The sequence below is a fragment of the Pseudophryne corroboree genome, chromosome 1 (assembly GCF_028390025.1).
Source record: "Pseudophryne corroboree isolate aPseCor3 chromosome 1, aPseCor3.hap2, whole genome shotgun sequence".
Lineage (NCBI taxonomy): Eukaryota > Metazoa > Chordata > Amphibia > Anura > Myobatrachidae > Pseudophryne > Pseudophryne corroboree.
In genome coordinates this window covers 200918644-200931166 of record NC_086444.1, presented here as the reverse complement: position 1 = coordinate 200931166, position 12523 = coordinate 200918644, and the positions used below count along the sequence as shown (strand labels likewise).

Below are 12523 nucleotides of genomic sequence, written 5' to 3'. Positions count from 1 at the left end.
TCACGGCTGTGGCTACCTCTGTGTCTGCACTCGGCAGGCAGTCCGTCCATAATTGTATACCACCTAACCGTGGTTTTTTTTTCTTTCTTCTTTATACATACATAGTTACATAGACATCTCTTTATCAACCAGTCTATATTAGCAGCAGACACAGTACAGTACGGTAGTTCACGGCTGTGGCTACCTCTGTGTCTGCACTCGGCAGGCAGTCCATAATTGTATACTAGTATCCATCTCCATTGTTTACCTGAGGTGCCTTTTAGTTGTGCCTATTAAAATATGGAGAACAAAAATGTTGAGGTTCCAAAATTAGGGAAAGATCAAGATCCACTTCCACCTCGTGCTGAAGCTGCTGCCACTAGTCATGGCCGAGACGATGAAATGCCAGCAACGTCGTCTGCCAAGGCCGATGCCCAATGTCATAGTACAGAGCATGTCAAATCCAAAACACCAAATATCAGAAAAAAAAGGACTCCAAAACCTAAAATAAAATTGTCGGAGGAGAAGCGTAAACTTGCCAATATGCCATTTACGACACGGAGTGGCAAGGAACGGCTGAGGCCCTGGCCTATGTTCATGGCTAGTGGTTCAGCTTCACATGAGGATGGAAGCACTCAGCCTCTCGCTAGAAAAATGAAAAGACTCAAGCTGGCAAAAGCAGCACAGCAAAGAACTGTGCATTCTTCGAAATCCCAAATCCACAAGGAGAGTCCAATTGTGTCGGTTGCGATGCCTGACCTTCCCAACACTGGACGTGAAGAGCATGCGCCTTCCACCATTTGCACGCCCCCTGCAAGTGCTGGAAGGAGCACCCGCAGTCCAGTTCCTGATAGTCAGATTGAAGATGTCAGTGTTGAAGTACACCAGGATGAGGAGGATATGGGTGTTGCTGGCGCTGGGGAGGAAATTGACCAGGAGGATTCTGATGGTGAGGTGGTTTGTTTAAGTCAGGCACCCGGGGAGACACCTGTTGTCCGTGGGAGGAATATGGCCATTGACATGCCAGGTGAAAATACCAAAAAAATCAGCTCTTCGGTGTGGAGGTATTTCACCAGAAATGCGGACAACAGGTGTCAAGCCGTGTGTTCCCTTTGTCAAGCTGTAATAAGTAGGGGTAAGGACGTTAACCACCTCGGAACATCCTCCCTTATACGTCACCTGCAGCGCATTCATAATAAGTCAGTGACAAGTTCAAAAACTTTGGGTGACAGCGGAAGCAGTCCACTGACCAGTAAATCCCTTCCTCTTGTAACCAAGCTCACGCAAACCACCCCACCAACTCCCTCAGTGTCAATTTCCTCCTTCCCCAGGAATGCCAATAGTCCTGCAGGCCATGTCACTGGCAATTCTGACGATTCCTCTCCTGCCTGGGATTCCTCCGATGCATCCTTGCGTGTAACGCCTACTGCTGCTGGCGCTGCTGTTGTTGCTGCTGGGAGTCGATGGTCATCCCAGAGGGGAAGTCGTAAGCCCACTTGTACTACTTCCAGTAAGCAATTGACTGTTCAACAGTTCTTTGCGAGGAAGATGAAATATCACAGCAGTCATCCTGCTGCAAAGCGGATAACTGAGGCCTTGACAACTATGTTGGTGTTAGACGTGCGTCCGGTATCCGCCGTTAGTTCACAGGGAACTAGACAATTTATTGAGGCAGTGTGCCCCCGTTACCAAATACCATCTAGGTTCCACTTCTCTAGGCAGGCGATACCGAGAATGTACACGGACGTCAGAAAAAGACTCACCAGTGTCCTAAAAAATGCAGTTGTACCCAATGTCCACTTAACCACGGACATGTGGACAAGTGGAGCAGGGCAGGGTCAGGACTATATGACTGTGACAGCCCACTGGGTAGATGTATGGACTCCCGCCGCAAGAACAGCAGCGGCGGCACCAGTAGCAGCATCTCGCAAACGCCAACTCTTTCCTAGGCAGGCTACGCTTTGTATCACCGCTTTCCAGAATACGCACACAGCTGAAAACCTCTTACGGCAACTGAGGAAGATCATCGCGGAATGGCTTACCCCAATTGGACTCTCCTGTGGATTTGTGGCATCGGACAACGCCAGCAATATTGTGTGTGCATTAAATATGGGCAAATTCCAGCACGTCCCATGTTTTGCACATACCTTGAATTTGGTGGTGCAGAATTTTTTAAAAAACGACAGGGGCGTGCAAGAGATGCTGTCGGTGGCCAGAAGAATTGCGGGACACTTTCGGCGTACAGGCACCACGTACAGAAGACTGGAGCACCACCAAAAACTACTGAACCTGCCCTGCCATCATCTGAAGCAAGAAGTGGTAACGAGGTGGAATTCAACCCTCTATATGCTTCAGAGGTTGGAGGAGCAGCAAAAGGCCATTCAAGCCTATACAATTGAGCACGATATAGTAGGTGGAATGCACCTGTCTCAGGCGCAGTGGAGAATGATTTCAACGTTGTGCAAGGTTCTGATGCCCTTTGAACTTGCCACACGTGAAGTCAGTTCAGACACTGCCAGCCTGAGTCAGGTCATTCCCCTCATCAGGCTTTTGCAGAAGAAGCTGGAGACATTGAAGGAGGAGCTAACACGGAGCGATTCCGCTAGGCATGTGGGACTTGTGGATGGAGCCCTTAATTCGCTTAACAAGGATTCACGGGTGGTCAATCTGTTGAAATCAGAGCACTACATTTTGGCCACCGTGCTCGATCCTAGATTTAAAGCCTACCTTGGATCTCTCTTTCCGGCAGACACAAGTCTGCTGGGGTTGAAAGACCTGCTGGTGACAAAATTGTCAAGTCAAGCGGAACGCGACCTGTCAACATCTCCTCCTTCACATTCTCCCGCAACTGGGGGTGCGAGGAAAAGGCTCAGAATTCCGAGCCCACCCGCTGGCGGTGATGCAGGGCAGTCTGGAGCGACTGCTGATGCTGACATCTGGTCCGGACTGAAGGACCTGACAACGATTACGGACATGTCGTCTACTGTCACTGCATATGATTCTCTCAACATTGATAGAATGGTGGAGGATTATATGAGTGACCGCATCCAAGTAGGCACGTCACACAGTCCGTACTTATACTGGCAGGAAAAAGAGGCAATTTGGAGGCCCTTGCACAAACTGGCTTTATTCTACCTAAGTTGCCCTCCCACAAGTGTGTACTCCGAAAGAGTGTTTAGTGCCGCCGCTCACCTTGTCAGCAATCGGCGTACGAGGTTACATCCAGAAAATGTGGAGAAGATGATGTTCATTAAAATGAATTATAATCAATTCCTCCGCGGAGACATTGACCAGCAGCAATTGCCTCCACAAAGTACACAGGGAGCTGAGATGGTGGATTCCAGTGGGGACGAATTGATAATCTGTGAGGAGGGGGATGTACATGGTGATATATCGGAGGGTGATGATGAGGTGGACATCTTGCCTCTGTAGAGCCAGTTTGTGCAAGGAGAGATTAATTGCTTCTTTTTTGGGGGGGGGTCCAAACCAACCCGTCATATCAGTCACAGTCGTGTGGCAGACCCTGTCACTGAAATGATGGGTTGGTTAAAGTGTGCATGTCCTGTTTTGTTTATACAACATAAGGGTGGGTGGGAGGGCCCAAGGACAATTCCATCTTGCACCTCTTTTTTCTTTTCTTTTTCTTTGCATCATGTGCTGATTGGGGAGGGTTTTTTGGAAGGGACATCCTGCGTGACACTGCAGTGCCACTCCTAAATGGGCCCGGTGTTTGTGTCGGCCACTAGGGTCGCTAATCTTACTCACACAGTCAGCTACCTCATTGCGCCTCTTTTTTTCTTTGCGTCATGTGCTGTTTGGGGAGGGTTTTTTGGAAGGGACATCCTGCGTGACACTGCAGTGCCACTCCTAGATGGGCCCGGTGTTTGTGTCGGCCACTAGGGTCGCTAATCTTACTCACACAGCTACCTCATTGCGCCTCTTTTTTTCTTTGCGTCATGTGCTGTTTGGGGAGGGTTTTTTGGAAGGGACATCCTGCGTGACACTGCAGTGCCACTCCTAGATGGGCCCGGTGTTTGTGTCGGCCACTAGGGTCGCTAATCTTACTCACACAGCTACCTCATTGCGCCTCTTTTTTTCTTTGCGTCATGTGCTGTTTGGGGAGGGTTTTTTGGAAGGGCCATCCTGCGTGACACTGCAGTGCCACTCCTAGATGGGCCCGGTGTTTGTGTCGGCCACTAGGGTCGCTAATCTTACTCACACAGCTACCTCATTGCGCCTCTTTTTTTCTTTGCGTCATGTGCTGTTTGGGGAGGGTTTTTTGGAAGGGACATCCTGCGTGACACTGCAGTGCCACTCCTAGATGGGCCCGGTGTTTGTGTCGGCCACTAGGGTCGCTTATCTTACTCACACAGCGACCTCGGTGCAAATTTTAGGACTAAAAATAATATTGTGAGGTGTGAGGTATTCAGAATAGACTGAAAATGAGTGTAAATTATGGTTTTTGAGGTTAATAATACTTTGGGATCAAAATGACCCCCAAATTCTATGATTTAAGCTGTTTTTTAGTGTTTTTTGAAAAAAACAGCCGAATCCAAAACACACCCGAATCCGACAAAAAAAATTCGGTGAGGTTTTGCCAAAACGCGTTCGAACCCAAAACACGGCCGCGGAACCGAACCCAAAACCAAAACACAAAACCCGAAAAATTTCAGGCGCTCATCTCTAATAAATGCACCATCTGGAACTTAGGGCCCCAGAATCAGCCCTTGATTGAATGACTCAGGCTGGAGCTTTAGTGCGGCTCTTTGAATCTGCCACTCAGTGTATTATCACCTGTCATCTAGTTATAGATAACTCATATCACCCGCCATTGCTGCCTAAGGACAATACCATTAACAGGTCACGTCGGTAGCACGTATGAAAGGCTTTGCATTTTGTCAGATAAACAAAAATTAACCAAATCCAGCAAAAGTTTTGGAAAAAAATAAATATAATATGCTTTAGTAGAAACGACTGCAAAATGGTAGCAATTCACAGTAATCTACTACATAACTATTACATGTTCTCTGAGGAGGAAATAAATTAAGCTGCTCTTGTCAACAGGTGTAATGTCCTGTCCTGACATATAGAGAATTACAGGGTCAAATGTAACAGGATGCCGGATTCTGAACCTGACGGGATTTCTGTAAGTTTCCAGTCAAATTTATAGCGGTAATGTACAGGTATTTTACTTGTACCCCGGACTATGACGAAGAATATCAGTTGACTGTTTATTAGTTCAGTAGTATGTTCTTGTCTAGATAATTGTAAAGTAATTGAATAGAAAAATACATTTGCATGAGGTGTCTATGCCCTTTTGTCACTCTCAGGTGGAGGACGCCCCATAGATACATACATATAATAGAAACAGATTGTTTTGGTCGACATAATATATATATATATACAGTATATACACATAGAATTTGACAACAGATAAGATCCACTGGGCCCTCTAGTCTGCCCCTTTTTTGTCCTCCAGGTGATCTTAACCCTTTTTTAACCTTAGTTCTTTCTAAGGATATTTATATGCTTATCCCAAGCATGTTTAAATTGCTCTACTGTCTTAGGGGTCTATTTATTAACATTAATTTTACTAAAATAATGTGAAAGGGGTGTTTTTATTCCCTTTTCACATTATTTTAGTATCACCTGAATGTATTGAAGGGCATTTGGAGCAGTTTTCTTCCATGCGATAATTGATACATCCCTGTGATATAATCAATTATCGCAGTGCGAGTTTTAGCGATTTTATCACCTGTCATCCACGTCCTGGATGCGGATGGTGATAAATAGGCCCCTTAGCTTCTACCACCTCTGATGGGAGGGTGTTCCACTTATCCACTACCCTTTCTGTGCAGGGTAGTGCTATATACATGATATAGACACAAATGCTATATGTTTTAGTTGCATTATATATTACTCCTTCAGTGACCTAATTATGCTTTGATATTTTAACAAGTACACAATTTAATACAAACCGTTAATTGTTTAAAATAATGTTATCACAAAAACAATCTAAAAAGGTAGGGGCGTGGCTTGGGTGTTGGAGTGAGCAGCCACGTTTCAGTTGAGCTGTGGATTTCTCTGAATATAAATCACTGTATTTCCTGCCCTGATCATCCCTTCTCTCCCCCTGGCCCTCTGTGACTTGCCTGAGCCCCCTGGTGAGTTCGGGTACACACCACAGAATCGGGGAGCACGTCCCGGAGCTCCCGCAGATTGTGGCCTACCTGAGACTCCCAGGCCGGGACCTCAATTTCCAGCTTGGTCCGCCAGAGCCGAGGCCGCCGCTTCCTGACTGATCCTGCGTCTGGCGGTGACCTAGCTGCCGCAGTGCGGGCACTTCTGCTAGTGCCCTTGCTCTGCTTCTTCTGCCAGGAGGTGGAGGTGCACGCTGGGAAGATTTGGCCGGGTGTACTGACGGAACTGCGGGACGCCCGGCAGCCATCTTCACTCCCCCTCTTCCTCACTGGCAGCAGCAGCGGCAACAGCTATTATTAGAGCCAGGAAGCTCATAGCGGATCTGAGCTTGCAGGGCTCAGCTGCTGTTAATAGGCTCTCTTTTGAAAGGCGATAGGGAGACAATGGGGGGACAGTCACACGTTCCCTCAACCCTGTGGAGCCTCTAGGCTACTGTAATCTGGCCGGGGAAGGCGGCCACCATTTTAGAAATGAGCAGTTCCTGTGCCCCATTACTGTCTCCTGCTACACCTTAATCACTACTGTCTCATAGTGACTGTGTGTTTTACAAAAAAAAGCAAGAAGCCTGTTTGTTTCACTTGAATGAGGCTGCTTAATCACATCGCTGCAGCAGCGGCCATTATACCTGATACTATTTACACTCCCCCTAGCCAGAACAGAATCAATCCAGATCTTACAGTGCGAGCACACTGCCATTACGGTAGAAGTGAATTATATAGCATTTAATACTCCATATTAAGGCTTGGTTCTGTCCCTTAGCCGTAGTGCTGCTATCTTCCACTATATCTACAATGTAACGCTATGTCTCTGGATCTACCACCCATGTAACGCATACCCACATATGCCTTATTGATAAAGTTTCAGCTAATTTGTATCGGCTCTAGGGCATTGAAGTCCGTTAATTGTTTAGTACTTGTTCTCTGGACAGAGTTTTTGCTAGTATGCCTCCTAAAAAATCTAAAGGGGTTCTTCCCCCTCGTGTGTCCTTCTCTGCACAGAAGAAACCTCCTGCAGCCTCTCCATTATCTGGTGCATCAGCCTCTCACTTGCCTGACACTATACCTTTCAGCTGCCCTGCGAGTCCATTCTCCACCAAGGGAGTAGATTGCGAATCGGAGGCCGCACTCACGGTCAAATCATTATGCCAAATCCTCTTGGCATTCAAAGCTGATTTAACTAAATACTTAACGTCTGCAATCCGAGAAGTCAAAACTGAGTTGGTGGCCATAGGTGAACGCACAGACCATCTAGAACGAAAAATGGAGGAATTGGTGTCATCACACAACAATTTAATTTCTTCTCACGACCAACTGCAGAACGAATTGGACGTACTCAAGAATAAAACAGGAGATCTTGAGGACAGATCCAGAAGAAATAATATAAAAATCAGAGGTATACCGGACTCCGTCTCCAACTCCGAACTGGAGGATTATTTGCTAACCCTTTTCTGTAAGCTTTTGCCTAACACAGAAGAGAGGGACTTACTGATTGACCACATCCACCATCTCCACAGACCTCTGTCTCGTCCTCGCTACCATTGGACACGCTGCTTCGAGTGCATTTCTTTAGGATCAAAGAGCGCATGCTTCGGGCTTCAAATCAGCAGGGGGCTCCTGATGTATTGGGAGGCTTACATATTTTTCCAGACTTCTCTGCCCTTACAATTGCCAAACGGAGATCATTTGCCCTGATCACGACAGCTCTTTGGGCCCATGAAATCGCCTATCATTTGGGTTTTCCAGTGAAACTCTTTGTCTCGTATGAAGATTCTTCTTATACCATCTCCTCACTGGATGCTGGGATTAAGTTGTTAATGGATTGGGACATCTCGGTCAAACCGCCTGCAGGCACCACGCTCCATTTCGCTCCGTCTGCTGAATGGTCTGCTACCTGAGACCTTGTGACCCTCTTTGTGATCTCTTTCCACCCAACTATGAGCTGGACTTTTATGAAGCACCTTCTTCCAGTTTCCGTGTACTGGACGAGCTAATAAGTATTGACTGCCATGTTTTCCTCTAAACCTCATTTAATGTTTTATGTCTTCTCATTAGGGCATATTGATATGATGCAGCTTATGTGTCTTTATAATTCTTCGATGCTCTTATAACTTTTGTATAATGTTTGAATTGCTTTTCTCCATGTTCTATTTGTGACAGTTACACAGATATGTGGGTCTCTGTTTGTTTTTTCTATGTTCACCTGTTCAAGTTTATTATTACCGTTATATGGGTGGTGGCGCTAAGCCACATAAAATCACCCTTTTTTCCTTCGATACTACTGTACGGTTGTTCAGTTTCTGCAGTAGTTATGCAGGCCTGATATACTGGGCTGTTTTGGTTTTGTTTCCTTTCTTCTTTTCCCTTTATTTTTCTGACTTTCCTCTTTGATCATGTCTTCTCCCCTCTCTTATTCTCACACTGTGCTTTTTTTTTTTTTTTACTGCGACTCATTGCCTGTAACCCTTTTTCCAGAATGTATAGCTATAGTTGTATATCACTTGATTTTTTTTTATGCCATGACCAGAGTCTTATCATTGAATGTCAAAGGCCTGAATTCTCCCAACAAGCGTAGATTGTCTCTTTCTTTTTTTGCTAAACAAAAAGCCGCAGTTGTAGCATTACAGGAGACCCACTTCTCTTCCTTACGTCCCCCCTTGTTTAAAGACCGCAGATATCCTCTTGGGTACTATGCTAACAGCCCCTTTAAGCGAAATGGAGTAGCTCTCTTATAAAGTAATGACTCGTCCGTTGTCCTTCATTCCCAGATTTCTGACAGAAATGGCCGCTACTTAATCCTGACTGGTCTTCTCAATGACAAATTAGTCACTTTAGTATCCATATACGCTCCGAATTCTAATCAAGACCCCTTCCTTTGTAAACTTTTTTTTATTGATTTGCAAGTCTTTTAAGGGCTCCTTAATTCTTATGGGTGATTTTAATTTAGTTTTGAACCCTAAATTGGACAGATCCCTCAAAGCAACTTCTGTAAAGTCGCCCCCTACCTCAGTTAACTCAGGTCCTTCTGTCGCGTTTTGAAATTTACTAGCTGAATTTGATCTTTACAATTTGTGGAGAAAACAAAACCCAATGGGATGGGACTATACATTTGATTCCCCTGACATAATACATATTCCAGGATCGACCTCATTCTAGGTGATAAATGGACTTTGCAAAAATCTAAATCCCTTGACATCCTTCACATTTGACATCCACATGGTTGGATCATGCCCCATTACTGTGGTGCTGGGAGCTTACTCCACATCACTTCCCACCAAGACCTTGGCATCTATCCCCCCCATATTTTATCTGACGTCATGACGAAAAAAAAATATTTCAGACAGTATAGAGTCTTATATGGCCACAAATGTAAATTCGCCTAGTAAATTCTTACGCAAGGAACTTTCTAACATTCATAGCCAGTTACAGAAGCTAATCATTGCTCAAACCCAATCCGCTTTAAATAGACTACATCAGAAATTTTATTTGTTTGGGAACAGGTCAGGTAAGATGCTAGCCCGAAAACTGAGAACGCAGAAAGCGAGCAACAGAATCAGACATATTTTCTTCCCTTCTAATGCTGAGATTTTGAACCCTAAAGACATATCAAATCAATTCGCTAAGTATTATTCTCAGCTTTATAATCTCTCAAGATACTTCCATCTTTCAACCGTCTTCTGCCTCTATATCTTCCTTTCTAGATAAGTTACATTTACCATCTCTTACTTATGATCAATTAGCCACATTAAATGCTACCTTGACTAGTTTTGAAGTCAATGAAGCTATAAAATCCCTGCCAATAGGTAAAGCCTCAGTCCCTGATGGCTTCATCAATGATTTCTATGCCTCATTTCGTGAAACTTTGACTCCTCTGTTGACTGAACTTTTTACTACGATCTCCACGATAGGTGTTCTTCCCCCAGAAATATTGGTGTCACAAATAGTAACTCTTCCCAAACCAGGCAAGGACCCCGCCTGCTGCCAAAACTACCAGCCCATAGCTTTATTGAATGGCGATATTAAACTTTATGCAAAGCTTATAGCTACTCGTGTTAATTCCTTTTTGCCCTTGCTGATTCACATAGACCAAGCTGGGTTTGTTCCTGGCAGGCAGATGTCCAATAACACTCATAGAGTGTTCAATTTAATAGATTCCTTAGACCAAGAACAAGGCCTTCTCCTGTTGTCTCTCGACGCAGAAAAAGCTTTTGACCATCTAAACTGGTCGTATGAGAGAAGTGCTTCTTAAGTTTGGATTTCGAGGCAAAATTTTAGCATCTATTTTTTCATTGTATTCAGCCAATCGGCCCGTGTGTTCAGCAATGGCTTTTTATCTGATGTATTTCCAATATCTAATGGAATTAGGCAGGGTTGCCCCTTATCCACCCTAATTTTTGTTCTGGCTATTGAACCCCTAGCAGTTAGGATCCGCAAAGACGATAATTTCCTGGCTGTAGTGGTGGGTGATTCACATCATAAACTGTGTTTATTTCTGGATAACGTTCTTTTATTTGTCTCGAACCCTTCTTCTACCCTCCCCCATCTTCATTTAATCTTGGATGACTACAGTAAGGACTCTTTCTATAAATTGAATACAACAAAAACGGATGCCCTCCCTATCAATCTCACTAATGTATCACCCTCAATACGTTGTACTCACTAATGTATCACCCTCAATACGTTATTCTCACTAATGTATCACCCTCAATACAGTCCCGCTATCCATATAATTGGCAGTCTGACTCAATAAAATATCTTGGCATTAATATTCCAGCAGTTACCTCCAAAGCTTTTGAGGTGAATTTCCCACCTCTTATTACGACCCTTTCTTTCCTGACTAAATCCTGGGTTTATTATGAGATCTCCTGGTTAGATCGTATGGCGGCATTCAAAATGTCCCTATTACCGAAGTGAATGTACCTATTCTGCACAATTCCTTACTCTGTCCCCACTAAATATTTAACTGAGTGTAACCGTATCTTAACTAAATACATTTGGACAACTGGGCCCCCCAAACTCGCAAAATCTAAAATGATTCTACCCAAGGCTAAAGGGGGTCTCAATCTCCCAGATCTGACCTTGTATCATGAAGCCTGCATTTTGGCTCAACTTAAATTTTACTGTGCTACTGATATGGATGTAGGTTGGATCACTTTAGAAAAAGCAGCATGTATAAGCTTTCCGCTAGAAGATGTGTACATACCTAGATCTTTAAGATCGTCCTCTTCTTTCTTACTACCTTCCACACAATTATCATGAAAAATTTGGGATAAATTAGCAGAAAAATTACATATTTAATTGCTCTCTCTTTCATACATTACTTTGAGGTCGCTATCTAAACCTATACCTAACTTGAGCCTTGTGAAGTGGGTCTCCTGTGGTTTAAAAACGTTTGGCGACTTGTTCTCCACATTACAACATAAATTTTTAATCCCTGACACAGAATTACTATGTTATTTCCAAATTTACCATTGGTGGAAAAAACCTACCTAAGCCACTCAGTTCTACTAATTCTCTGACACCTTCATTTTTAGCACGTCTCTCTCAAACCAAATCTGAGGATGACATCTCTTTTTGGTATAAGATTCTTATAGATTTAGCTCCTATCCCTGAATATAAAGTTCAAAAGAGGTGGGAAGAGGATTTGGGAATAGCATTGTCTGGGGCTCAATGCAGTAGAATCTTTGCCTCTTCCTTTACAATCTCTAGATGTTTGAACCACACGGAGATGCACATAAAACTGCTTTATAGGTTGTATCTAACGCCAAATAGGCTACATACTATCTGGCCCTCTTGTTCTAAATACTGCTGGCGCCAATGCGGTGAGATAGGCCTAATTTTTCATGTATTTTGGTCATGTGCGATTCTTGGTCAATTCTAGTTAGATGTCTTTAAATTAATTAATAATATATTGCATTTAATGCTCTCTCCCTCCCACTCCATAGCATAATTAAATTTATTTCCTGACAATATTTTACTGCATAAACTCTATGTCCTTGGACATTTTCTTATAGCAGCAAGAGCCACATTAGCGCAATTATGGAAGCAACCAATTCCTCATTCTTTGCTAAAGGTCACACACAAAATCCAGTTCTATTTCACTATGGAGACAGTATACCTACCCTACTCGCAGTCGGCCTCATCTCCATTGGTGCTTTGGTCACCTTGGCACGATTTTGTTACGGAAGGAGATGGTTCTCAGTACTTCCCCAAGGCTTCCCAATCTGATCCTATGCCATTTGGCCTTAACGAGAGTACGTCTGACTCTTCCTAAATTGTTTGTACTCTTCATTTGTCTGTATTTGTTGTTTGCATTCTAATATCCCTGTATGTACAGCTCATTGTGA

The 12523-nt window shown here is 44.1% G+C and overlaps 1 protein-coding gene across 1 annotated transcript in view; it reads left to right on the top strand.

Moving 5' to 3' along the window:
* KIAA0825 (KIAA0825 ortholog) overlaps positions 1-12523 on the top strand; it is a 712480-nt gene that overhangs the window by 687523 nt on the left and 12434 nt on the right. The gene's annotated exons all lie outside the window — the stretch shown is intronic.